The 24,580-nt window shown below is 50.2% G+C and overlaps 1 long non-coding RNA gene across 1 annotated transcript in view; it reads left to right on the top strand.

The window, feature by feature from the left end:
- Positions 1-21,448, top strand: part of LOC108962683 (uncharacterized) — a 169,995-nt gene extending 148,547 nt beyond the window's left edge. The window contains exon 8 of the long non-coding RNA XR_007779032.1: positions 21,287-21,448. This is a non-coding gene — a long non-coding RNA (uncharacterized LOC108962683). The remainder of the gene's footprint in view (positions 1-21,286) is intronic.
- Positions 21,449-24,580: the final 3,132 nt, after the last annotated feature.

Here is a 24,580-nt window from a genome sequence, read left to right as displayed (position 1 = left end):
AAAGGACAAGAGACCTCACAGACTACAGGAGCAACAAAGAAATGTTTTCAGCTTCGTTCAGGTCTTTTTTTCCCCCTACAGTGCTGCTTGGAAAAGCTTTCTTTTCAAGAAGCTGCATGGGAAGGGAGAGGGAAGGGAGAGGGAAGGGAGAGGGAAGGGAGAGGGAAGGGAGAGGGAAGGGAAGGGAAGGGAAGGGAAGGGAAGGGAAGGGAAGGGAAGGGAAGGGAAGGGAAGGGAAGGGAAGGGAAGGGAAGGGAAGGGAAGGGAAGGGAAGGTTTTTCCCAGCAACATCAGGAGCTCAGGTCTTCACCATGGTGAAGCCAGGCTGGGATGTGGGAGCTCTCTAAGCCCCCTTGCCACTGCTGTGTGTCACTGTCCCTCCTCCTGACTGCTTCATGCTGTATCCAGCTTGTTATTATCATGGGTTTTATTGAAAACTGCTCGTGCTGAGGAGCTTGAAGTGCTTTCCCACTTTAATTAAGCCTCACTACACACTCACAGAGCTTATCACTCTTGCCTTGTAGGCTGACATGGGAGCAGAAAGGCTCTGCCTAGGGTCACCCAGCTGGGCAGTGCCAGGGCTGGGAAGAGGACACCCCCCTCTCCAGCCCTCTGACAGCATCCTTGCTATCAGACACTGCTTCCCAAAGCTGACATTCCTACAGACACATTAGGGTAGTCTGGCTTCCAGAAAATCTACGTAAGGCATGCTGCAGTCATAGAAAAATGAAAACAAAAACCAAATGGAAGTGTTACAATAAGCAACTGTGCTTTGTAAGGAAATGTGATGACACAGGAATGGGTAGGCAAGCCTAATCCCTGGAATGGACAGGGAGTGAGTGCTCAGTGGAGGGGGGGCACGTTGTCATCATTATAGATATAACCAGAAACACTCTCCACAGATCCTGGGTTTTAATTCTGCCCAGCTGTCACAGCCTCCCTGGCTCAGGCTGGAGAGATGTGTGCACCCAGAGGCTGCTGAGGGCTCTTTCTCCCACAGTCTGGGTGCAGAGCAGGAGCAGGTACTGAGGCAGAGCTTGCAGGCACCAGAGCCCCAGGGCAGAGCTGGAGGTTTGCCCTGCACCCCACTGTGTCCCACTCACAGATGCTGCATCTGGGGAAGCTCCCTGCTTTTCCTTGGTTTTCCAGCCACAGAGGGGTCTCTTCCCCATCCCAGGTAGCCAGGGACATGCAGCAGCTCTGGCAGTGGCCATGGTTTCAGGAGCTCTTCTCAAAGTGTTTTACTCAGTGGGGAGAATTGTAAGACATAAGAGGAATATTTGTGGTCCTGCTTTTATTGCAAGGGTGAAAATTCAGAGGGCAAACACCACCAGGAGAGGCTTTGGCCCTTCAAGTACCTTGTGGGTGGCCCAAGGCACCCAAAAGTCACTGCCATAAAATCTGACCAGGCTGGAGAAATCCTTGCTGCTCTGCCTGTACCCAGTCCTTGCTGGGCTCAGCTCCTGGTGATGCCTTGTGAAGGCTGACCCAGAACAGAGGCTGGACAGAGCTAAAGAATAAAGCAGGGATTTATTAAGGGATCTCCTCCATGGATCCACCTTGGGCAGCACCAGAGCCCAGCCAGGGCTGCACCCAAGATGACCCAAAATGGCCCCAAAATGCCCGGCCGGGCACGGGGTCTCTCCCTGGGATCAGCTCTGCTCCATTCCCACCTTGCAGTTCATTGTCCCAGCCCAGCTTTAGCCCATCCAGTCCCACCCTTGTTTTTCTCTCTCCAGCCCACCGGGTTTGTGCTCCTGGGCTGAGATTGGGATCATTTGTCCTGGAGCAGGAATTGTTTTGTCTCCCTGCTCTGTGCAGAGCTCACCATCCCCTGATGTGAGCCCAGACCCACACACTAAAGCAGCACAGAATCTGAAAAATAGAAAAGCCAAAACCTGAGGCATCAGTGGAGCTGCCAGGATCTGTTTAACCCCTTGGCTGCCATGTGGCAAGGAGAGCCCATTAGCAAAGCAAGCAGCCATTCCAGCCCTCACTGCTGCAGCTCAGCCATTTATTTTGCTAAGCAGACAGGGTGTAGTGAAGAGTGTGATGAGAAAGGAGGGAGGGCTGGGCACTGGGGAAGAAGGGATAATTTTAAAAATGCAGGGAAATGTACCCAGTTGTATGGCCTGTTTTCAGGGGGTGAATTCCTCAGGCTGTGCTCAATGTCTCAGGTTCCTCTCTGCTGATGGGTTGAGTGAGGGAAGGGGCAGCTTCAGCCACACATGGAAAACTCCTTTTCTTCCTCTCCCTCTTCCCACATTCACCTGGTGAGCAGGACCCACTGACTGTGGAGTGTAAAAGGAAATAATGGATCTTTCTTTGTGGTCTTCTTCCACTGAAGTCAGCTGCTACTTTGCTCTCAGAGACTTTAAAAACTGACTTTTGGAGGTTGATGCTTCCCATCTTCCTTCACCTAATGTCCATCCAACAAGCCCCCTGCTGTCAGTCAGCCTGAGCTGTGCTGCTGTGAGGATTTTCCTCTGCTGAAATGAATGTCAGGCTAAATCACAGCACTGCTTTGTTGTCGTGGTTTCCCTTCACTTTCTTTGCTCCTGAGCCTCAAGCATGAGAAAGGCCAAACCTGGGTTGTGAAGCTCTGTTTGTTCTTCACAGTTTTGTCTTGGGTTGCCTTCTAAGAGCTTGCAGAGCCCAGCTGGGAGATGCTGCCCTGGGCAGGATCCCTGCCTGCTCCTGCCAGGAATGGACCTTAACACAGCAGAAATACTGGGACAAGGGCAATATGGATGTGGGGAATGCAATGTGTCCACTTTTCAGCACTGGAGTCATAGAATGTGTCAGGATGGGAGGGATTTTAAAGCCCATCCAATTCCAACCTCCACCTGCCATGGGCAGGGACACTTTTCACTGGGCCAGGTTGCTCCAAGCCCTGTTCAACCCATCCTTGAACACTTCCAGGGACAAAAATGTGCAATTAACATTGAAATCGGCCAAATTTGTTCCTAACAGACCTTTATAAACTGTTTATAAACTGTTCCTGCACTCGGTGAAAAGCAAAGAGAGGCTGTACCTCCTGCTGGCAGGGGCAGGCACTGGGGAACTCCAGCTGGGGCCACCAACTCATCCCAGGCCTGGTGGTGGATTTGATCAGGATGTTCCTGATCAAAGGGGGTTGGGGTTTTTTGCATCACCATTGCATTTTGGCTGAGAGCAGAGGCTCCCCACTAGGCACCCATGCAGATTTCCCTCCTTTTGTCACCAGCACCAGCTGCAGTGACAGCATCTGCATGTCCCTGTCTGTCCCTCCTATCCCTGGCTGTCCCTCCCGTCCCTGCTCATCCACACCTGTCCATACCTGTCCCTCTTGTCCCTCCTGTCCCTGCCTGTTCTCTGACAGCCTCTCCTGTCCCTCCTGTCCCTGCCTGTCCCTCCTGTCCCTCCTGTCCCTCCTGTCCCTGCCTGTTCTCTGACATCCCCTCCTATCACTTGTGTCCATGTCTGTCCCTCCTGTCCCTGCCTGTTCTCTGACAGCCCCTCCTGTCCATCCTGTCCCTTCCTGTCCCTCCTGCCCCTCCTGTCCCTGCCTGTTCTCTCCCTGCAGCCACTTGAGCACAGCAGCTGAGCAGGATCCTGGGCAGGACAAAGGAGAAGTGCCAACACTGAGAACTGCACACAGATCCACTATCCAGGGCCTCGAGACCAATTAGTCTCTATTAATTACCTTTTGAGCTTGCCTGCAGCTTTTTGAAATTCCAGCATCGTTGTTCCCTCCACGAGCACCTTTGAGATCCTTCAAAGGGCCAGGGCTGCCCAAACCCTGGGCAGGCTGAAATCTCCTGAGCTGCCCAGGCTCAATTATGTCTTTCAACACAGCTCGTCACCTCTAATCCTGTGTCCCAAATACGAGGGCACTGACCTTTTCAAGTCTTGGGAAGGTTGTTCAAATGAAGATGACAACACAAAAGAAAAAGAAAGGAGGGGGAAAGGAAACTCCGTGTGACAGGGAAATAATTTCTTGTGTCCGTGCAAAGGGTTTTGCTCTGCCTTGGTGGTTGTAATTTATCAATTTTGAGATTAGTCACATTGTACAGCCTGCAAGGAGAGGCAAACTGGGGCTTTACAAAGCTTTACAAAAGGCCTGTCCTAACCATGATAGGAGAGGATGAACTGCCACTCCTGGACCAAGTAGTTCAGAGCTGAAAAATTATGTCAGCTTTGGCTTTGCCTTAAATTTGTGTCTTACTCAACGGAATGAGGGAGATTTCTTCTTTACTCAGTGGAGTGAGGGAGATTTCTTCTTCACCAAGTCTTGAAATGGTGGCAAATATTTTCAGATTATTCATTTTAAATTTATGGGAAGGGGGAGTTATGGACATAGTGAGGGGTTAATCTTTTGTGGGAGGAGGTTGCAGTTATTTGTATTATGGTATTAGGGTGCTGAGAGGGCTGGTAGTTCAGTTGATTTTGATGGAGGAGATATAAAAATTTAATGCTGGAAAGCAGATATGCAAAGCAACAACAAATTATCTGCCTGAGTTGCGCTGCTTTTCCTGGGCAAAACACAAATAAAGAAAATGCATAAATGATAATGAACTCAAATGTCAATAATTGAAGATCTGAGTCACATGGGCAAGGAAACTTTTGTACTAATTATCCAAGTTTCAATGTCTCAGCATGTCAGGAGCAGAGCAGCTTTAGCCGTTTGAGTCGTTTCTTGATCATGCCAACATCCATTGAAATAAATTCGTTTTTCTTCCGTGCTTTTCAGCTCTTTTTCCATAGCCCTGGGATGTGACTGTCTTTATATTAATAGGAACTGCTGCCTGACAACCATTAAATGTGCATTTAAGCCTTTTGCATACCCTGAACATGCTATAGCTGTTCCATGTCATGACTGCTGACGAGCAGGGTCAGGCCCTTTCCTCAGTAGCTATTGCTGAGCCTATTAGGCTCTAACGGGGTTAGAACAATTGATATTTACAGCCCTGCAGCACCAGGGGTCCCCCACTGGCTCAGGGAGAAATGAGGGGGAGAAGGTGGATGGATGGATGGATGGATGGATGGATGGATGGATGGATGGATGGATGGATGGATGGATGGATGGATGGATGGATGGGATGAGTATTGCTGCTTTAAGATTTATCGACATCACCAAGTGTCTCAATGAAAGTCTTTTGGAAATGCCATTGTGGGAAGCTGTGGCATGGTTTGCCCGGCTGGGAAATCTTCTCCTTGGGGTGCAAAGGTGCCTTTGGCCTGGGCTCTGAGCCCTGCTCCCATATGGGATGTGTGGGATGGCATTTCCAGGTGCATCCTGTGCTGGTTTGGGCAGCAGAGGTGCAGGGCGCACACCCAGCAGTGCCCAGTGCCCTGCCTGACCAAGGGCACTGGTAGAGCTGGGATTGTACCATGGCCTGGGAGCTTTGCTTCATGGATGATTTTGGGGCAGGCACAGCAGGGTCAGAAACCCAGCATACACAGGAACTGTGTAACTAGAGACTGGTTAAAGCTGGTTTGGACTCAGTTTGGAGGTTTTTGCTGCCCTGCTCACACCATGCTCGTTATTCCCCAGGGCTCCCCAGGGGCTGGAGCTATTCCCACCCAGGTGCCACGCAAAGACCCAGGGTGACACTTTGAAAAGCAATCAGTTGGAAGTCCATTACTTGAATTCATAGTGGGTTTTTTCCCTTTGGCTTCAGACAAAGTGGAAACCAGAGCAGACCCTGACCTGGTTACATAAGAGAAAATGTAAAAATAACCCATGAGCGTGAGAAGGGAAAGCACAGGAGAAGTGAACCTGAGTGACAGTTCCCAGAGCTGTCCTGGCTCCAGCAAAGATTCTCCTCTCCTCAGTTGGACAGCTCTTGTGGGGTAATTATTTCAGCCTGCAGAAGCCTGTTGTTGCAATTAAACACTGAGAAAGTGCAGGAAAACAGACATGAACAGAGGGAAGAGAGAGGTGAAAACACTTTGTCATGCTGAGCATTAAAAAATTATCTGCTCTGAAATGGTTTTGGGCCCAGAGACAGAGAAGGGACATGATGGACCTTGGTGCTGGGTCTTTGGAGGGTAAGAGGGCCAGCTCTGCAAACCAGGGTCCAGAAGGGTTTTTGGGTTTCAGAGTTAGGATGAGACTCAAGAGAGCACCAGCTCGGGGTACTTCTGGTTTGTGCCTCACATCTGCTGCTTTTCCTGTTCAGAAACATCACTTAGGGGAAAGGATGAGGAAAACTAAGCAGGGTCTGGTATTTTCTTTCACCTCACGAGGCTATAGGGCTTTGCAGAGATGGGCAAGTGCCATCTGTTAAAGGGAGATCTCAGAAATGGAGCAGGTTAAGTGCCCAGCAAGGTGAGGCATTTGTTTCTTAAGGCAAGAAAAAACATTGCTCCTGAGCTGCAGGCTTCCTGCCCCATCCAAGTAAACAAACAAAAAAAAAGAATAAAACAGAATAAAATTCATTTTTTCAGCCAGCTGCAGGTGACCACTTTCCCAAGGTAGCTCTTCTCCTTTTATTCCACTTGCTTTAGCATTCATGGTGCAGGAGCACCGGCTGGCTCCCTCGCGGCAGGAGATCAGTGTCAGTCAAGACAAGGAGAGTCCGAGCCCCCGATGTCCCAGCATGCCAAGGAGGCCTGGCTGGTGGTTAAGTGAGGAGAGTAAAGGCTGATTTAGCACTCTCCCTGCTCAGAAGACTTTGAACGGGCAGGGAGGTGTCAGCACAAGGTGACCGAACAGCAACCCCGGCGTCCTCATGGTGCCCTCAGTGCTGCAGCAGGAGCTGCTGCTGCTCACGGGGCTGGCTGGAAGTGCCGGGCATCCCACAGAGATCCTGGGGTCGCTGCTGCTTTGGCTTCTTCCCTTTCACTTTTAAAACCAAGTGTGTTTTGGTGTAGTTGTGTAGGGGAGCTGTGTAAAGAAAAAGCACCCAAACGCTGCTGGGAGGTGCCTGAGGCAGAAGGATGTGCTGAGGCTCACGCTCCCAGTGCTGCTGGCAGTGCTGTGAGGATGGGGCTGGGCTGACTTTGTGCCACCCCGGCTTTCACTGCAGAGGAGAGCCCGGATTTCAGCCTCAGCATCCTTCCAGCCTCCCGCCACGGTTTTGGCTGGCAGTGCAGCACCGTGCCACATCCCCGTGCCTGCTGCCAGCTGGGCTGGGCAAACAGCACCAGGGCGGGCACCCACATCCCCCTCACAGCCCCTTCCCCAGGCCGGGCAGCGCTGCCCACCCCAGGCTGCCGGCACCGCCTGCTTTTGTCTCCCTGGCAGCTCAGGGGACGAGTGGCTTTGATTAATATTAACACTGCGTCAGCGGCTCCTTCCCCGCCGTTTTAGCAGCTGATTTCTCCTCCAGCGCTGATCCACCCCACATCCACCGAGGGCTGAGGAGCCACGGGCGGAATGCGGGCGTAGCTCACCCGTGCCTTTATTTATTCTTCCCTCTTATTTATTTATTTGTTCATCTGATTTGTATCCTTCCCGCTGCTTTCATCTCTACCTCAGAGCCCCCTGCTCCGCCTGCGGGTGGGTCACTCAGCCACTAGGCCACGGGGATGGGTTGTATCTGACAAAATTGGAGGTGAAGCAGTGCAGCCCTGAATCCCACAGCCCTGCATCCCACAGCCCTGCATCCTACAGCCTGCAATCCCACAGTTCTGCATCTTACAGCCCTGCATCCTACAGCACTGCATTTCACAGCCCTGCATCCCACAGCCCTGCATCCCACAGCCTACAGCCCTGCATCCCTCACCCTTCAACCCTGCATCGCTCAGCCCTGCAATCCCTCAGCCCTGCATCCCACAGCCCCGCATCCCTCAGCCCTTCATCCCACACCCTGTATCCCTCAGCCCTGCATCTCTCAGCCTTCAGCCCTGCATCCCTCAGCCCTCCATCCCACATCCCTGCATTCCTCAGCCCCATCCCTGCCGAGCACTCTCACTCTCCGCTCCCGGCCGGGCGCTGCCGGGCAGCCCCTCCCCGCCGCGGCCCCGCTCCCCCCGCCGCCGCCCGCCTCCTCTGCTCGCAGCATCTCTCCCCTCCGCATCCGCTATAATTGACATTTTCCATCTGACAGGTTCTGTTTTCCCTTCTCGCAGTTGCTAAGGAAACCGGAGAGAGGGCCCGGGAGCCATTAGCTGCCGTCATCGCCTGCCCGTCCGCAGAAATGTCACTTCTGCTAACGAACACCGGAGGGAAAAAAATAAAGAAAGGGGGGAAAAAAAAAGTTAAACCCCCGAACAAAACGCAGCACGGAGCTGCTAAAGAAAGGGATGCTGGAAGGGCCCGTCCTCGCCTCCCCATGCAGAAGTGGAGTGTCCCCACCCCGGTGTGGATCCTCCCTGGGCTCAGCATCCTCTGCCTGCTCCACCTTTGCCCCTATAAAACCCGGAATGAGGGATCCTACCGGTGCCCCCGGCTCTCCCCAGCCATGGGCCGGGGCAGAGAGCTGCCTGTGGAGGTTTCTGGCCCCCCAAATGCAGGCAGCCAAGGGCCAGGTGCCCTCCTGCACTGTGTATCCCACCCAGGGCAGGGGCTGAGGGGCACCAGCAGCCTCCTCAACTGCTTCTTCCTCCCTCCCTCCCACTGCAGTGTAGTAATTTTAACTTCACTTGAAGAGGTTTTTATTGCAAACCAGACAGTCGCCCTTCACCCCTTCCTGATGTGATGATGAGGACAGGGGCTGTGGCAGCCCCTGCAATTCCCTGTGGAATTAAGTTAACAAAAAGCAAACACCCCCTGATCAAACCACTGTGGTTGTGCATCACACCACACACAGGTTCCTGAGTCGTGTGGGAGTTGGAATTTACTGCTGACTTCATAAAGTCCTGGGGTGTTCCTTCTTCTTCTGTTTGGAAACTTTTATTCCCCATCATGTTCTATTCATTCTCTTCCCCCCTAATTTAGAGAAATGCCAATATTCTAGTAACTTGAAAAATCAGCTACAACGTGATCCAGCAGCTTGTTGGAAACCCCACATGAAATCCCTGGTGGAGGTGGCAAGAAAGCTGAAATTTCCATTTTGGAACATCATCTATGCTACTGTAATTCTTTGCTCAGTCATCATCAAGATACAAACCAAAGGAGGCCCTGCTCCTTGGAGACACTTCCAGATCCACACACCCCCCTGGATTGTCCTCCACAAGCTGCTCCAAATGAAGATGGAAATCCTTCTCCCTGCTCCCAAGCCTGCATGACCAATGAGATTACTGCAGATTCCATGAAAATGTGTTTCCTTTGCTGTGGAAGTGCTCACACCCAGCAAAGCCTTCAGGGACTTTTGCTTTTTTGTATGACATAACTCAGTGCACAATCACTAAATAATTAGTTAAAATCAGGTCTGGTTTGGGTGAGACTGTGCTTTGTCATGACTGGGACCAAGAACCGTATCTTTGCCAAAATTTAAGCTTCAAGTAAAAGTTGAATTAATTGGAGGTGCCTATGACCCCTGTAAAGTTTGAATTTCTGGTCTCTGTGGAGTTACTCCTTTTCATGTCAGCTTTTGTCCTTCTCTGCTCGAGGTGCTTTGTGGAGGACACAGAAATGCAGCCTCACAGAGAAGCACCAGACCTGCCCCTCTTCATTTCTGAAAACCTGTCAGAAATGTCAAGTGAAGGGTTTCAGTCCTGAATTCCCTCTTGCAAATGTGTGGCGATACAAAACTAGGAAGCAGAGCTTTTTGTAGGCTTCTCTGCCCATTCCAGCAGTGAGCTGAGGATTCATTTGGGAGGCTCTGGCTGAAGGCAGCACCTCAGAGCTAACCCAGGTTTGTGGTGAGTGCTGAGGAGCAGCCAGAGATGGTGCCACCAGCATGGTGTAATTTCTTGTCACTGTCACCCAATTTGTGTTTCCAGCCTCCCCTGTGTATCTGGGTGCCACCTGTTGCAGATGCAAGAAATAAAAGCCTCTCTGAGGTTCTTTAGGATGGGCACAGCATCCCAGTGAGGCTCTGTGGCTCTGGAGGGAGCAGGAAGGGTCCTTGTGAGCTTTTCTCTTGTTTTCACCACCATGAGACACCTCCTTGTAGGGTGAACCCCATGCTGCTCTTGGGACCGTGCAGCCACTTGGACATTGCCCATGGTGACCTCTGGGCTGCGTTTCCCTGACTTTGGAGCAAGAAGTGGCCACATAAAATGGAATCAAACACATCCCTGAGTGGGTTGGGCAGGTCCTGGCAGCTGCAGAGCTGCTGGGGCGATGTGCAGGAGGAAGAGGAGGGATGGAGAGAGCCAAGCTCCACCACCTGCCCGGAGCAAAGTGACCCCAGGCACCGATTGCTTCGGTGCTTTGCTGCTGATTTTATTTATTTTTCCTCTGCTGGGAGTGAGCGAGCCCTAAGGAGAGAGGTGGTGTGGAGAGCTTTATTTCTGCCCCCTGCCTGCTTTCTGGTCTCCTTCCTCACCTCTGCGGGTAAACGGCGGCTCTTTAGTGGCAATGACTGCATCTATTATGCAAGGCTGAGGAAGTGGTGAAATAACAGCATGAGAAATGTGCTCGAATGAGTATTCAAATGTGAACATAACGAGTGCAGTCAGTGTAGCACCGAGTCCTGAGGGACATGGGAGCTTTGGTTCGACTTTTATTTCTTTAAAAAGAAAGCCTTAACCCTCCCACCCCCTGGGTATTATTTTCAAATTAATTACTCTCATTACATTAATTGTGTGAGTGCCTGTTCCATTTTCCCCCCTTTTCAGTGGGTTAGGCTAGAACAGGGCTGCTAAAAATATAAAACCTAGGAATTACACGGCAACAATTAATCCAGGAAAAGGAATGCTATTGCTGCGCACACTGTCCTTGTTTAACAGATAATAAATAACAATTAATAAATGATCCTGTGTTGGAGCACTCCCTCCCCCCAGATGTAATGCTGATAAATTTCTCCCTCGCTTGGGGGTTAGGGAACGCCGGCTGTTTAAAGGCAAACTACAAATCTAAAATGAAAATTGAGTTCTGCCTTGTCATATGGCTCAAATGCCCTCCTGTCTGCTGGGCTGGGCATTCATCGCCCTCGTGATGTATGTTTTAATTTACCTAGTATATGTTATTAGATTATAAGCCCCTCAGGGCAGGGATCTCATGTTTTATACCTCTAAAGCACTGCACACACCTATTGAACTATATAAATACCTTCTACAAAATGAATTTGTCCTCCTGCTGTGAAATCCTGCCATGCCTCCTGGTTTGCATAAATATCCCAGGACACAGCAGTTTGTGGTGGTTTTGACACAGGCTGGGGCGTCCTGTGGAAATTTTGGTGGTGCCAGAGAGGGGAGAAAAGTCTGACAGATTTAAAATTGATGTGATAGGATTTTCTAATGTGTTTTAAAAGGGAGATACTGGAAGCCTTGTAAGCTGGGAATTCAGTGGGTATTTAATGTCTTGGCTCTGTTTCCTCCTCTGTGCTGTGTTTTGTGGGGCTTCCCAGGAGAGGCTGAGTTCTCCTTCCATGGGTGCTTTCCCCTGGTTTTACCCTCACTCTGAAATGTCACCAGCAACGGGTGACACCAGATACTGGATTTTCACTTCTGCCATATTTTTCTTAAAAAAAAAAAAAAATTATCCTACTTCTTAAATCTGTTTTACTGCCCTTGGTGCAGCAGAGCAGAGCCTTCTCCTTGAGCAGCTTTGTGCCAGAGCTCTGTGGAATGCAGAGGCAGATGAGCTCAGTTATTGCTCATCTTCAGGTATTTCTGCCCAGTTCTGGGTGCAGTAAATGAATAAATGGGCCTCTAATCCATGGAGGTTGTTGCATGGCCTGGACTCACCTACCCTGACTCAGTCCTTACCCCCAAGGATGCCATCCTTTAACTCCTCTGCCAAGCTCACAGCTTCTGCTCCAGCTACAAAATACCTCTGTGGAAAATATCCAGGCTGCAAACACTTGAGGATCTACTGCATCTCACAAGTGGATTTTCCTAGAATTGTAGAATATTCTGAATTGGAAGGGACCCACAAGGAACATCGAGTCCAACCCCTGGCCCAGCACAACCTCAAACTTAATGGGACTCTAGGGTCTTTACATTAATATGCATCTCTGTTGTGATCCAAATTATTGGAGGTTCTTTTTTTCATCCATTTAAATTGAATTACTAAGAGGAGCAGGCAGACAGATTCATGTCTCTAAACTTTATCCTCTGGCCACTGCCAGATGCAGGCATTTTGTCCCTAATATAGAAGTGCTAACTCAAAAAAGGGTGTTAGTTTGTTCTCATTAAGTCAAAATATTTATCATTAAAGCAGAGGAGTCTGGAGTTAATCCCTGACTTGGAGGAGGTGTTTGCTATTCGCATTGGTTTAAATGTCATAAAACTTACCAGGTGCTCATATCTCCCTGCTCCCAGCCTCACAAGGAATGACTGATTGCCCAAACTACTCACAGGATACACAGGATTTCCTACTGTGTGAGAAGGGCAGAACAAAAGGTGAGCCAAGAGCTAAATGGGATTAGGTGGGAAAATATTATTGCTTTCTATGCTTGTGTGGCTGTGACTCATGTGGGTTTGATATCCTGGGAGGGATGAGCTCCCCAGGGCACAGCTCCAGCCTGCTTTCCATGGGTGCATCTTGGACACAGCCCTGCTCGTCTCCAGCCCCAGCAGAGATCCCCCAGGGGCATCCTCACATCTCTGTGTTAGAGGGGACACCTCCAGGCAGCAAGATCCCACAGGGAATCAGATAATAAAATAATCCTTGGGACATTTTGGGGGGGATTTTCACTGTGGTGTTTCCTCTCTAAACCCCAGCTGCTCTCACCGTCCTGGCTGCTGTCTGGAAAGGAGGAGGAGAGGAAACAGCAACAGCCCAGACATGACATCCCCACAGGAACTCAGTCCCAGGATCTGTTCTCCACTCTCTGAGCACTTCTGCACTGGGAGGACATGGGCTGGGGTGCCTCATGGCCTGTGTGTAAGGTCAGGATGATGCCTCAGGGTTTGATTTTTCTATTTTTCAGATTCTGTGCTGCTTCAGTGTGTGGGTCTGAGCTTCACATCAGGGGATGGTGAGCTCTGTGCACAGAGCAGGGAGACAAAACAATTCCTGCTCCAGCTGGGCACCAAGGACAAATGATCCCAATCTCAGCCCAGGAGCACAAACCCCGTGGGCTGGAGAGAAAAACAAGGGTGGGACTGGATGGGCTAAAGCTGGGCTGGGACAATGAACTGCAAGGTGGGAATGGAGCAGAGCTGATCCCAGGGAGAGACCCCGTGCCCGGCCGGGCATTTTGGGGCCATTTTGGTTCATCTTGGGTGCAGCCCTGGCTGGGCTCTGGTGCTGCCCAAGGTGGATCCATGGAGGAGATCCTTTAATAAATCCCTGCTTTATTCTTTAGCTCTGTCCAGCCTCTGCTCTAGGTCAGCCTTCACAGGGCATCAAGGAGAGTGAACCAGAGGGTTCTGCTCTCCCCAGGGCTTTGTCAGAGTTTCTGTGTCCAGCCCATGGTGTCACCGTGCTCCCAGCTCAGCTGGAGTGGGATCAGCACCCTGCTGCTGATACTGAAGGAAAAGTGTTCCCTTTGGTGCTGGTGAAGGACAGAGCTGAGCAGAGCTCTGTAGGGCACCCCACAGCTGCTGCTTTGGCTTTGGTCCCTCAGAAATGTCCCTGCTAGAGCTGGCCCTGATCCCTCTGGACATGTGTCCATGGATGCCACTGGAGTTGCTCCTGGTGGAGCTGCTGGGGGAGGGACAGCAGGCTGGGAGGAGGATCAGCAGCCACATCACTGCCTGGCCCTTCACACTGCACAGTGCAGGCAGAAAATGATTCATTAGCTCTCCCTTGCCCCAGTCTGTGTGTGCCTTGGAAAACTGGACAGGCCTGGCCTGCACCCAGGGAGCCTGGAGACAAACTGGGAAGATGGAGGAACTCAAAACAAAATACCGCAAAACAAAGGAGCATTTCCCAACTTCAGATTGTTAGAAAGGTTCACTGGGGATTCTGTTTGGCTGGGAGTGATGGTGAAGCATTTCCTCTCCAGCTTCAGGCCATGGATAGATGTCCTCTCCTGAGCCCAGACGTCCCCAACGGGGCTGGAGAGCTGCAGCTGTTGGGGTCCCCATGAATGTGGGATTTGTCACACAGAGGGTGCATTTCTGGCTTGGTGATACCCCAAAAGCTGCCCATGGGTGTTCCACCCTCCCTAGCTTGCTCCTGTGCCAGGCAGGTTGTGGCAGGGCCAATGCCACTGACACGTGTGTGACCATTTCCAGGTGGTTTGCACTCAGCTGCCTGGAGAGAGATCTTCCTCCTCTCTTCTGTGGTTCCATTGGGATTCCTTCACAAGAACCTCTGCTGCTCCCCCAGAGAGGAAGCATCAGGGGGTTTAATGCCTCAAATCACTTGGGGCAAGAGCCTGGGCTGGGGCAGAGACCCCTTTGGTGGTGGGGTCATGCCCCGAGTCCCTGCCCAGCACAGGGCAGAGGCTCTGCACAGCACCAGTGCCTGGGCACCCTGAGGGGCTGCACAGTGCCCAGGGGGAGAGAGGGGACACTGCCAGGGTCACTGAGCTGCTGCCAGAGGTGACTGTGCCCAGTAAAACACGGAGCCTCCAACACAGGGAATGATTGGCATCTGATTCCATTGATTCAGAATGCTGAACAATTGCTTTATTTAAACTATACTGTATTACATTATACCATGCTATATTAAAGAATACTAAAAGGATACCATCCTATGCTATACTCTACAAAGATACATACTATAGAAAATCCCATAACTGTCTCCAGACAGTCAGGACACAGCTTTGACCCAACAGGCCAATTAATACAAACAATCATCACCAGAATCCAATTAAGAACTCCCTTCAGGTCAACAATCTTCCTAACACATTCCACGTGTGCAAAAACAACAGGAGCAGCAAGGAGAGATAAGAATTGTTTTCTCTTCTTCTCTCTGTGCTTGTCCAGGAAAAAACCTGTGAGAGAGAATGATCTGTCTCTCTGTGCAGAGAATGTTTATGGCACAGCTGTGCCCTCTGACCATCCTGCCTGCAGAGCAGGGTCCAGTGCTTCAGGGAAGGGCCAGGCACTCCCAAGTGTCCCGAGCCACCTTCGTTCTGCATGGACTGCACGTGAGACTGGCCTTGCTCTGTCCCTCAAAGGGCTCCTCAGGCTGCCTCCCCCCTCCTCTGCAGGAGCCCTGGAGCTCAGATGTTCAGACTTTATGGAGTGGGAAAGCACTGAAATTCAGGTTTTCACAGGGTGAGGAGCACATGGCAAGGGAAGGGCACGCTCCCCTCCTCCAAGCACCATCTCTGGCTCTGAGAAGTGACCCATGGCAGAGGTTCCTGCTGCCTGCAGGGCTGGCACGTGGGGATGGAGACACCTCAGTGCCTCCTCAGCACAGATTTGGGGTGGGGCTGGCAGCCAGAGTCTGCTGGCAATTGCAGCCCTGGTGATGGATCTCTGCCTGCAGGGACACACACCAGAGCTGCTCCAGGAACCCCTGAGCTGCTTGGGACACACTCCAGTCCCCATCCCTCCTTCTGGGGCAGCACCAGAGCTGCAGGGCTTGTGTCTGGGGTGTGTCTGTGCCCTGCACTCCTCTGGCACCAGGCTGGTCTGTCAGCCCACAGCAATGGAGGCAGCAGGAATGGGAGAAGCTTTGCAAGCACCTAAACCTCCGTGAGCTCTCACACCCTCTGTGCTCTGTGGATATCACAATCTGGTCAGAGAAAGAGAAAGCCAGTTTAGCTTTCCCATTAATTGGTCTGGGAAATTTTAGGGAGGCAGAGAGAAAGAATGGTAAACAAATGGTAAATAATCTGCAGGTGGTGTTTGTTTCAAGTTGTTGTTCTCAGGAGATGTTTACCCCAAAGGGTCTCTTCTTAATTAGCCAATAATGTGAAATGTGTTGATTAAAGGCTCAATCAGGTCCACCTGAGTGGGACCAGGGTATAAAAGAAAGAGTTTCAATAAATGTGGGGCTTTTAGCCTGTTAGCCTTCTGACCTAGAGTCTGTGCCATCCCTGACTCAATAGTGACAGTGCTTCCCTTTAGGGGTTTGGGGAGGCTCCCCACAGGCAGGAAGGTGTTTGACAGTGCTTCCCCTCAGAGATTTGGGGAGGCTCCCTGCAGGCAGGAAGGTGTTTTTTCAGGCCAGTGGCTGTTTATCTCAGTGTTGATGTGGTACTTTGCTGTCCCTGCCTGCCGTGGCATTGCTCCCAGCTCACCAAGCTGCTGCAGGCTGTGCTAAAAATAGGATGTGAGCATCATCATCATCCCTCCAGCACCACCCAACCCGTGGCACTGCACATGGGGATGCTGCTGCCTCTTCCCTCAGCTCCCAGGCTGCCCAGAGCTCCAGACACACTGAAAGGGGAGTGCTCCTTCCAGGAGGCAAGAGCTTCTCCCAGGAGCTGGGCTTTCCACGTGGCACTGTGGTATTTTCAGGAGCCCCTGTGGTAGGAAGGAAATGATGAATCTGACCCTCTGTTCTTAGAAGCCTAATTTATTTTTTATGCTATTATATTATATTATATTATGCTATACCAAAGAATAGAGAAAGGATACAGATGGAAGGCTACAAAGAATGATAATGAAAACTCATTACTCTCTCTCCAGAGTCCTGACACAGCCTGACTGTGATTGGTCATTAAGTTGAAACAATTCACATGTTGGATAAACAATCTCCAACCACATTCCAAAGCAGCAAAACACAGGAGAAGCAAATGAGATAATATTGTTTTCATTTTTCTCTGAGGCTTCCCAGGAGAAAATCCTGGGCAAGGGGGTTTTTCAGAAAATAGGATGGTGTCCTGGCACCAACCCACACCGAGCTCTTGGCTGCCCCACATCTCTGTCCCTGCTGCTTGTGACTGAAAAGTGACAGGGAGAGGCCACAAGTGAAAGTGAAGAGTGAGATCATTTCCAGGGGTGTAGCCAGAGGTCTTATCTGAGGTGGCAGAGTGCCGATTTGGGTGTGAACAAGCAGGGTGAGGTTTGCTGCTCTCATCTGCAGGACAGCCCATTCTTCCAACCTGGAGTCTCCCAGACCCTACTTCTCTTTCCCAGGGAGGCCAAGTTTTGGAAAAACCAGCCAGGGGGTTTCAATTTGCCAGTACTCTTCTCATATGTGCTGTTAAGCATTACTGAGTTGCAGATCATTTGTAGCAGCAAAGGGCAAAATCCATTTTGTTTCTTCCAAGAGGAGTTGATTCAGAACTGTTATTCCTCTCCCATAATTGTTCTGTCGATAGTGCTTTACAGAATATTTACAAGATCCAGTAAATGCCATAAAGCTATAATCTTAGACAAATACAATATACAAGCCATTGCTCCAGATGCAAGAACCTTTTGCTAGAAATGTAAATCAAACCTTTGCTGAGCCTCAGAATATGGGAGATAATATTTAGGCTTTATTAGGTTTCATTTCTATACCTCCTGCACTTTCCAGGGTTGGGTTAGGAGTAGATGTGCCAAAATCCAAAGGGGGAACCTGTAATTAGGAGATTCACAGCCTGTTTATTCAGGCTGATGAAACCTGACTGGGTCTGACAGCTCCTGCCTCCACTTCCAGACTTACAACTGTATCTCCCATCCTTGGAGAGCAGGGAGTTTGATCTGCTGCTCGTGGCAGGGTGATGCTGTAGAGGTTCACTCTGCAGGATTGTCCCTGTACAATCCTGTTGGTCAGGGTAGGAAAGGGCCACCTTTCTTCCCAGTAATGGGGAGCTTCACTTGCTCTCCTTTGTGTTGTCTGCAAAGCTGTTCACACGAACTAAAAGTGGGAGAGCCTCATTTGTTTATCAGTCCATACCCAAAATTGTAGGAAGGAACTTGAGAATCAGGTCTTAAAAACCAAGGTGAAGCAAGCAGAGTCAAAACTGTTGATTTTAAAATCCTTACCCTCAGCAAACAAGTGTTTAAGCAAGTTAAAAATGTTGATTTTAAACAGAATTTTGATTTTAAAAATTTCAAATTTTGTTTGAAGGCTGGACTGTGAGGGTGTCCTGGCACACTCAGAGGGTGCAGAGCTCTGATCTCTCCCTGATCAGGTGTTTCATTCCCATAGCCCCCAGTAGAAATTTGGGAATCAGCACCTCAGGAACACTCTGCAAAACCAGCCAGAGCCAGGAGAGGTCAAAGGATCCTGGAAGACTCCATGGACTTTCCCATTCCATGAGCCTCTTGGGTTTGTTTCAGGTGTTTTTAAACCTCGAATCTATGCTAAGGTTTTGTGGTGCTGGGAGGCCAAGTGGGAAGGACAAACCCAAAGGAACTCTTGGTGACCCCCTCCAGGCAGGAATTACAGCCCATTATAAAAGGGACTAAAAAAGCTGCTCTTTTCTGCTCACCCCGTCCTCCCTGGCCAGGGCTCTCTGCTGAGATTCTGACTAGATTTGGGATTTGAAGACTTCCAGATGTCAGGAGACAGCTGAGAGCTGGAGCTCCATCCCTGCAGCACCAGGACCATGCTCCTGGCCCAGCTGAGGCAGCCACGATATTCCAGCCCAAACGGGTCTGTCTGGGGACAAAGGGACAGAATCCATCCGGGGCTGATGCTGCCAGACTTGGATATTTTGCAATTCCCATGGGGGCAGAGCAGAGATATTTATGCTCATGGGTAGTGCCTTGAGTGGCAAAGCAGCTCCTCCACCCTTTTTCCCAGGAAATCCCTTCCTGCAGAGCCACATCCACACTCACCCAGCTCTGACCCATCCAGGCACCCCCTCTCTGGCTCTCCCAGCAGCTTTTCCTGGAGCAGGAGGAATCCTGGCCAACTCCAAGTTTGGGTGCCTTTGAAAAATCCGTGCAGGAATCCCAGTCACCCCAGCTCCACCCAGTCCTTACTGTTCACCAGGAAATACCTTTCACTAACCCCTTTCCCCTGGGGTGCCTCTCTGCTCTCTAACGCAGGAAATGAGTATTTTTTCCCCCCATTCCCGGGCCTTTTTCCTGCCGTGCTCCAATCTTGCCCTGGGATCCCCTTCCCTGCATTTCCCCCACCAATGGCACAAAGCAAACCCAGCTCCATCCTCTGCTGAATGGGCATCCCGGGATGAGGCTCCCTGAGAGCAACAGGCTCCATCCACCTGCTTTAATTCCCTCCGAGTTATGCTAGAAGTAAAATAACATTATCTCATTGCACCACATCCCATCAGGAGCTTTCTGTAATGTCAGGGCAGGAGCCAGGGACGGGCTCGGTGCTGAGAGGGGAACAATGAGCGTTTAAAAAAAAAATTAAATCACCATTTCTTTTGTGTTAGCCGCATACTTTAGCAGGGTCCTTCTCACCCTTTTAAAACACTTAGTTCCTCGCGGAGCAATTAACATTCCCCAAATGACAGAAGCTGCCAGCTGGATCTGTGGAAATGGTGCTGGTGGAAAGACGTATTGTACTAAAAGGTTGGTTTGGTGGTTGTTTTTTAAAGGGAGGATGTTTTCTATTAATTATCTTTTATATACTCAAACACTGTCTCCCATTACTCTTGGAAGTCAGAGACGGTGAGAGATGTGTCAGGGCTGGGGAACAACACACAAGCCCCAAGATTAATTGACACTTAGGAATCAGATTGTGATGAATAGATCCCAGCTTCCCGAGGAGATCCATCTTCTTTAGGGCGCATTTAGGGCTCGGGCTGCCTTTAATATATGCAATGAAGCATCTTTACCTTGCCTATGATACTGCTGCTAACCCCATGGCATGACACCCTCGCTCTGTATGGCTGGCTGGTGATAAGATATTTTACAGTCCACCGGGTAGCAATATCTTGCTTTTTTAGGCACTTTTTAAAGCACTAAAGCACAGTGTACATGAATCCAGTGGCCAACAGCCTAAGGGCTTCTGAACCTCCGCAGGGGCCAAAGTTTTTCTCTTTTTTTTCCCACTCTTCAACAAGGATATATTTCATTTCAAGTGTAAGCGACGTTGTCACCCTCAGGCAAAGTGCCCCCTCCCCAAAGTACTTTTTAATCAGGCTGTTTCCTGATGGCCTGCTCTCAGTTCCACCCTCAAAGCCCCGCAGATGCTGCGGTGGAAGCGATTACAGTTTCATTAGTTGTACAAGGCAGGCAGGAGGGGCTGGAGGCAGCGGTGGGAAGGACACAGGCAATGTCTGTCAAGGAGAACACACGAAAATATGTTAGGAAAACTAATCCACAAACACCAGAGGTTTATGTCCAAAAAGAAGACAGAGGAATCCTTTTTTGGCTTTATTCGAATAAAGGGAGAGGCCATGGGGCATCCCCTGGGATCTCTCCAATTTTTGGAGGACACAACCTCCTTTTGATCCCAATTTCCCACATTTCCCTTCTCTCTTTCCCCATTTGCTGAGGTACTTGAGAGGTTCAGACTTCTTGATATGCCTGATACCAGAGATTTCCCTCTAATGTATAACCCTCCCTTTTATTTTAAATTCTTTCGGAATTTAGGGGTTTTTCTTCCCCATTGTTTCTTTCCTCTTTCAATGCCTAATTTCATTTATCAGCAAACCTACAGTTTATTTGTAAAAGTAAATATCTTTTTCTATTCATCACTCAGTGGAATCCTTCCCACTGTTTCTTTTATCTCCCAGTGCTGGTTTTACCTACCAGCAGACCCACAGCTGGTTTGGAAAGACAAATCCACTGCTCCTCTCAATTATGTTAAAAATAGGTTAAAAACTATTGTAAAATAGTTGAGAATTGTTAAGCATGTACTGTTAGTTTGGCTGTTATATTGTAAAGGGGGTTAAAAGGGTAGTTAGAAGAAATAAGGCTCTCAAGGAACCATAACACACCTCAGCAAGTGCACCAGAGCCAGCCTGGACTGAACTGTAATGGCCAATCAAGGCCTTCAACCTTCATGCAAATGAAGGATCCAAACAGAAACCAATCCAGAGGGACAAGAAACAGGATAAAAAGGGGGATCTGGCCCGGGGAAGCTGTGCTGTTCCCCTGAACCTCGGGGCCATCGCTGCTGAGCAGCCCCAGCGCCAGCGCTGCTCCACCCTCGGCGGGAGCGCTCCTGCCTGGCCCAGGCCCTGCTTTGGGCCTTTCTTTTATTGTAATAAATGCTGAAATCACTTTAGTACCAGGAGCCTGCTCTCGTTTTTAACAAAATATGTGCCCTGGACATGCAAATCCACATGGATTCAGAGCCCTGTAGAGAGAGAGAGAGAGGAGCCTGCAGGAATAAATCCCGAGGGAGAGGCTGGCATGGGGCACACCTTGGTGACCTGCCCTGGCATTCTCAGCTCATGGCCAAGGCCCTTTGACACATCTTTGTCTTTGGAGCTGTCCCCAGCCCTCCTGTGATAAAGAAGATGATGAGATTCCTTGGCTCATTCTCAAGGTTGTTTTTTGCTCTTATCTATCACATTCTCTCTCTGCCCTGCTGAGATCTGTCCAGCAGGTCGGGTTGTGGCTCAGTCCCTGCCCTTGGGCTGCTGTTGGCTTTTTATACTAAGAACTACCTGTGCTTTATTTACAATAATTTCCCAATCCCTATCACCTGTGTCAGACAGTCCGTCTGTGCTCTAAACCAATCCAGAAGTGTCACCATCACAGCAGGAGATGGAGGACAAGAAGGAGAAGGAGAAGGAGAAGGAGAAGGAGAAGGAGAAGGAGAAGGAGAAGGAGAAGGAGAAGGAGAAGGAGAAGGAGAAGGAGAAAGGACAGGACACGCCCAGATTCCTCCATCTTGCCTCTTGAACCCCCATTCTAAAACACCAAATTCTACTTTTTCTCCCTGTGACAAATTCACTGTCATTCTATTTAAACTCTTGTGGTTTGTAACTCCTCACACAAAGTTGGTAATTGTCTCCATGGACTAAAATCAAAGGCACACAGGTGGTTTTGACTCCATGCCAAGGTCTCTGAGTGCCCTGCCAGGGTCTCTGGTCCTCCAGGGCAGCCAGAGCAATGTCCCGGGTTCCGATATTCAGGGAAAGGAAGAAGGAGGGAAACCACCCTGGTGCCATCTGCCTCTCTCCACAGGGACACAGCACTGCTGCCATCCTCTCCCAGCTCTGCACCAATTACTTATTCCGCTGTGTACTCTCCTGTAACTACCCCTAGAAAAACAAATAAGCGGCTGAAAACAAACACATTTAGCCAGCCGTTTACATGGCACTTGACAAACACAGATTACAGCCTGTTCCTGCCCCCAAAGACTTCACCGTCTGAGGAAGGCAACACAAACATAAAACTGCAGAGCCTGCGAGGAAGAATGAGGCAGCTGATGATGATGAAGGGGAGAGGATGGAAAGGGAGAGGAGAGATTTCTCTTTATTTTTCATTTGGGAAATTTGAAAAATGAGATTTTTCATTTGGGAAATGACAGGATGGAGCCCATGCCAGCCCAGTCTATGCAGGGTCAGCACCAGCACCTCATCACAGCTGTGCCTCAACAACTTTAAGGCAGTTTGTATTTTGGGCATTTTGTGGATGTTTTCAAGAGTGTGAAGGTGACCTGACCTTCTATGGTGTCACCCTTGCCCTCTGAGGAACAGGCCAGCATCCTGTGCTGCCCCGGGGAGGGAACAGGAGAAACCTTGGAAAACAGAGGGCAGGAATTGCCCAAAGGAGGCTGGAAAAGCCTCCCCTGGGCCCTTGCTGTGCAAACCCAAGGGAGTCTCTGCACACTCAGGGATTGCTGCTGCAAGGGGATGGAGCATCCCCAGCACATATTTTCTTTTTTAATAACGTTGTGCTTTAAAATCCAGCGGTGACAAGGAGGGAGGAGAAGGGGATAGAGCATTTCAGCATTAACACTGCTCTTCTGTTGGTAATAACACGCTGGTACTTTTAGGAGTGTCTCAGAGCTTAAGGGGTCAGAGGTGAAGTTATCTTTCAAGCACAGCACTAACACTACAGAGCTACTTTATGCGAGCTGGGAATAATACAGGGCTGAGAGCTTAACTGGACACCGTTGTACTGGGCTGGTTTCATCCTGCCTGCGTTGGATTTTAGTGTTTTCCCATTGATTTGGGGCTTCAGGATTTTTGCCCGCCCCCTTTCCTTTCTTCTCTTGTCTCCCTCCTCCCTTCTCTTATACCCAATTAGCATCTCTGTGCTGGGCGGATGCAGCCCTGGCTCCTGCTGCTGCCAGAAGCTCTGGGCTGTCCTGCAGGGCTGGCTGGGGCTGCAGAGCCCTTCTGCTACCTCCTGAGGGCCAGGGGGTGCCCGGAGAACAGCTCAATGCTCAGGGCGTGTCATTCCCACCCGCGCTGCTTCTTTTCCTCTCCCAGCTGCCTGGGCTGTGACAGGAGAGCCGGGGCAGTGAGGGCTTTGGTACAGGAGGGAAACTCTGCAAGTCCTTCCTTGTTTATCAGGGCATGATGCACAGAATGCCTCCAGCAGGTCTCCTTCCCTCTCCTGCAGCCCAGGTGAGGCTGGTGAATGTCAGCAGACTCCCAGAGCTGTCCCAGAGTGCCACTCTGGGCAGGGAGCTGGGATTTTACTCTTCTCTCTTGCAGTGGAGGATTCATCTGCATCAGCCATGGCTGCCTGGGCAGACTGAATTGCTTTTTTAACCAGGCTCATGTTTCTAAGGTTGGGGCAGGTCAAAATCTTGGGAATATTTCCATCTCCCTGCCTAGGACATGAAAAAAGCACAGGAAAAGCCCAGTGATGCTGCCTTCCTCTCACAATGCTCCTTTTCTCATTTTTATTTTGCACCTGGGCAGGTTGGAGGAAGCAGCACGCTGTGACACAGCCTGGATGCAGTGGAATTTGTGAAGATGGACGAGGCTTTCCATGAAAAACAAGGGCTCTGTTTCCAAGCTTGGGGCCATAATTAAAGCTGCAGGCTCTGGGCAGTGGAAAACAAGCTGTTCCTTGAGCTGGAGCTTGCCACAGACATTGGAATTTCCTTGGCTGGTGCCAGCAACTGGCAAAGCAGAGTGGTCATGGCTGGGAGAGGTGAAGGCTGGTGGGGAATGTCAGCACATCAGGCAAGCAAGAGCAAGGATTCACATCAGGACTTTACACTTGTTTCACCCTAAAAAATACTAGAGCTCTTATTTCTACAGCTTTTCTGTGTTATTTTTAGACTGGGGCCTAAAGAAGCATGGCTTAGGTGATTGCACTCCTTGTGCTCAGCTGAGAGTGGTTGTCAAGCCTTCCCTATTCCCTGCTCAGCTCTGGGCTTTGCTCCACTGGGATGTGATTGAAAGAGTCAGATCTCAGTGATTTTAACTACACATTTCATAAAGGCTGCAGAGCAGGTAAAGGAAAGAGACCTGAGCAGTGAAAACCCCACTGAGCAGAGCTGCAGAGTGGATTCAGGCAGTTTGAAACATCAGAGCACCCACCCAGGGAAAAAGATCTCAAACCCAAGCAAGAAATACATCCACATGAGGAAATTTTGGGCACCAGAGCAGGAAACCACCAAGGTTTCTCTAAGTGCAGTGACTGATGAATGGTCTCACATTCAGGATGGTCTCACAAGCTTCCCCATGGTCAGGACATCCACATCTGTCCACAGCTGTCTCCCTTCTGGATCCTTTAGTGCCTGCTAGGGGGCTGAACCCACAACTGCCTTGGATAAAATGCCAAGCAGTGGGAAACAGAGGGCAGGAATTCCCAGAGGAGGCTGGAAAAGCCTCCCCTGGGCCCTTGACTTCCACCACCCAGGGGCCCACCTTGGCTGCTCTACAAGTGAAGCCCTCTGCCCTGTGCTCCAGATGTGACCCCAGACAGACGG

This window comes from Serinus canaria, chromosome 18 (assembly GCF_022539315.1).
Source record: "Serinus canaria isolate serCan28SL12 chromosome 18, serCan2020, whole genome shotgun sequence".
Taxonomy (NCBI): domain Eukaryota; kingdom Metazoa; phylum Chordata; class Aves; order Passeriformes; family Fringillidae; genus Serinus; species Serinus canaria.
The sequence above is the reverse complement of the archived record's forward strand: the minus strand, read 5'-3'. Positions and strand labels throughout refer to the sequence as shown.